The sequence below is a fragment of the Arvicola amphibius genome, chromosome X, assembly GCF_903992535.2.
Source record: "Arvicola amphibius chromosome X, mArvAmp1.2, whole genome shotgun sequence".
In the NCBI taxonomy this organism is placed as follows: Eukaryota; Metazoa; Chordata; class Mammalia; order Rodentia; family Cricetidae; genus Arvicola; species Arvicola amphibius.
The window spans coordinates 38,896,161-38,898,884 of record NC_052065.1 but is presented as its reverse complement, the minus strand read 5'-3'; the positions used below and the strand labels follow the sequence as shown (position 1 = coordinate 38,898,884).

General features: G+C 35.7%; 1 pseudogene; it reads right to left on the bottom strand.

Annotated features, from left to right (window-relative positions):
* Window positions 1–1,347: 1,347 nt before the first annotated feature.
* Window positions 1,348–1,792, bottom strand: LOC119805508 (annotated as a pseudogene).
* Window positions 1,793–2,724: the final 932 nt, after the last annotated feature.

Below are 2,724 nucleotides of genomic sequence, written 5' to 3'. Positions count from 1 at the left end.
GCTGTTAGAGATTGTACAGATTTAGTAAAGTAGTGATTGCAGGTTCTCTTGCAATATCTGTGGCATCACTTTTACTAAATAGTTGGCTAGTGTTTCAATACCAGGCATATTTTCTGTCTTGTTGAGTGAATATTACGTTCAATTGGAGAGCTGTTAGTTACCTCCATGATGTATACCACTACTAAACCCTGAGGGTTATTATGGTATGACTGTTGTTGATATGGTTCATTGGCATCATAGCTGGGACTGATGATCGCCTTCCTTTTTTGCAAGTTTGTATGGCAACTTCTGGTATCATAAAAAGCTATTTTTCAGGGAGTAGGCGTTCAGGTCAGTTGTAACTTAGGGATCTCTGGGTACTGTTTCTGAAGTTTATGGCTTCTTCAGCAATAAAGTCTTAGGTGGCATCTAAGGGCAACAACAATATGCTTTATGTTTGGGGGAGGGGAGACTCTTGTACAACCCTGACCAAAAACTCAAGAGAGAAATTTTCATGGCTAGTATTTGAATATTTCTTAGGTAGACTTTGGCTCTTACTGAAGAAGGAGATCATGAATTTGAAACAAATAAAGGAGGAGTATATAGGAGAGTTATGAAGGATGAAATTGAAGGAAGAAATGATATATTTACAGCATCAAAAATAGAAGAAATATATTAAATATTAGTCTTGAAAATGTTCAATACAATACCCCTATACTCATACCATTTTTTATGTAACTTATCTTCGTAATATTTTAATGAAAGTATAGACAGTCATCTTATACACTATAATATCTTATATTATGTGACCCCAGTGTATGGGTATAAAAATGTTTGCTACATTTAATGTTATATATTATTATTGCCTTCAGTTTTCCAATATTAGAAAAAAAATAAATATTGTGTGTTTATTTTAAAATTATATTTACTCTGTATATGTATATGATTGTGTGTATATGCATGTGTGTATGCATGTATGTGTTTGTGTGTGTGTGTGTGTGTGTGTGTGTGTGTGTGTGTGTGTGCCAGAGAACAACTTGATGGAATTGGTCTTCTCTTTCTTCTATGTGGAGTTCAGGGATCAGACACAACTACCCATACTTGGGAGGAATCACCATCACACATTCAGCCATCTTCTTGAACCTGTAATATTCTTATGAGTATACTTTTTTTTTAGAAAATCTGATTTTTTTTAATCCTTCTTTACAGGTTAACTAAACCACTTTTGATTAAGAAAACTGTAGAAAGTTAGTCACTGCTACAAGCAGACTCCAGGTATCAATTTTTCACAGAGTCTGGCTTTGTGGGGTATCTGAATGCACTGCTGGGGGATCTGTTCAAACTTGCTGGAACCACTCATGGCAGATTTTAGTCCACAGGTCGCTTTTCCCCATATTTCTTTGTAAACTCTTCAGCGTTTTTACAGAATTTTTTACGGTCCTTAGAGTATACTTCAGATAGGTCAGCCCGGAATGTGTGCTCAGGCTGGGGGTCGTTCACCAGTGCTATGAGGGACTGGATTACTTGGTCGATTTTGGTGGCTGGCTTGCAGTTTTCAGCACTAATTACCAGCAGACAGATCTGCCCCTTCTCATCAATGTTAGGGTGGTAGGTCTTGGTTTACAATGTGATCTTGGGTGGTTTGAATGGATACTCTCCTGGAAAGTTGATTTCAATTCTGAAGGCTCCCTTGTCATACAGAGGGTTGCCAAGTCAATAAATTGGCTTCATCAACCTAAATGTTATGGAAGTTTTTCATTCCACATTTGTGGATCTCTTCAAGCTCCTTCATCAGCCTCCTGCTGGCTGCCATCTTGGATCTGGTGCTGCTTCTTTCCCAAAAATCTCTTATGAGTACTTTTGAGTCTCAGAAAACATGTTTTGATTAAATAATGTGTTGGTGGAAATTCTCTGTAAACTAGAATTAAATTTTAAAAATTATTTTACCTTCTTTATGTTTTATCACTTTTATTTCCAAGTCTTTGTCAAACTGTATGATATTTTCACATCTTTCTAACTCTTTTGGTTACATCAGTAATTCCTATATCACTCAAGTTCAACAGGCCAGAGGTTGTACCACCCACAGTGATCTGATTCCTTCCACATCAATCATCATTCGTCAAGGAAACGTCCCATGGGCTTGCCTAAAGGCATACTTTGTCAGGGTGTTTATTTTTCAATTAAGATACTTAGCTCCAAAATGATTTTAGCTTCTGTCAAACTGACATAAAATTACACAACACAGTAGGCCCATTTTGAACAGTGGTCTAAATCGTTGTTGAAGGAGTATTTGTTGGAAAGAGTAAATAAAAAGTTGAAACTGATAAGAATACTGTCAGTTTAGTCATTTAACTTAATATATTTAAATTTTTGAGACAATGAATTTCTACACAGAGAACTCTATAGAAATATATGTACATACACACATGTGTACACACACACACACAAACCCCTAAAAATTTGTTATTCTCTAATTTCCCCCTTCTTCCTCTTCTTTGTCAATACCTGTAATATAAACAATATTATTACAACCTATTAAATCCATATTAAAACTTCTACCAGATGTTAAGATAATGTCGCATTTGCAGATTCTTCTGTATTTACAATCTTTGTATTCATGTAGCCATCTGCAGATAGCAGGTAGCCTTTATATTCTATTCCTTTGTTATGTTTCACCATTGCTAGCTTTCCTGTGAATATATTGAGAAAAGGCATTGGATTGTGGGATAAAGGCATTGAAAACAC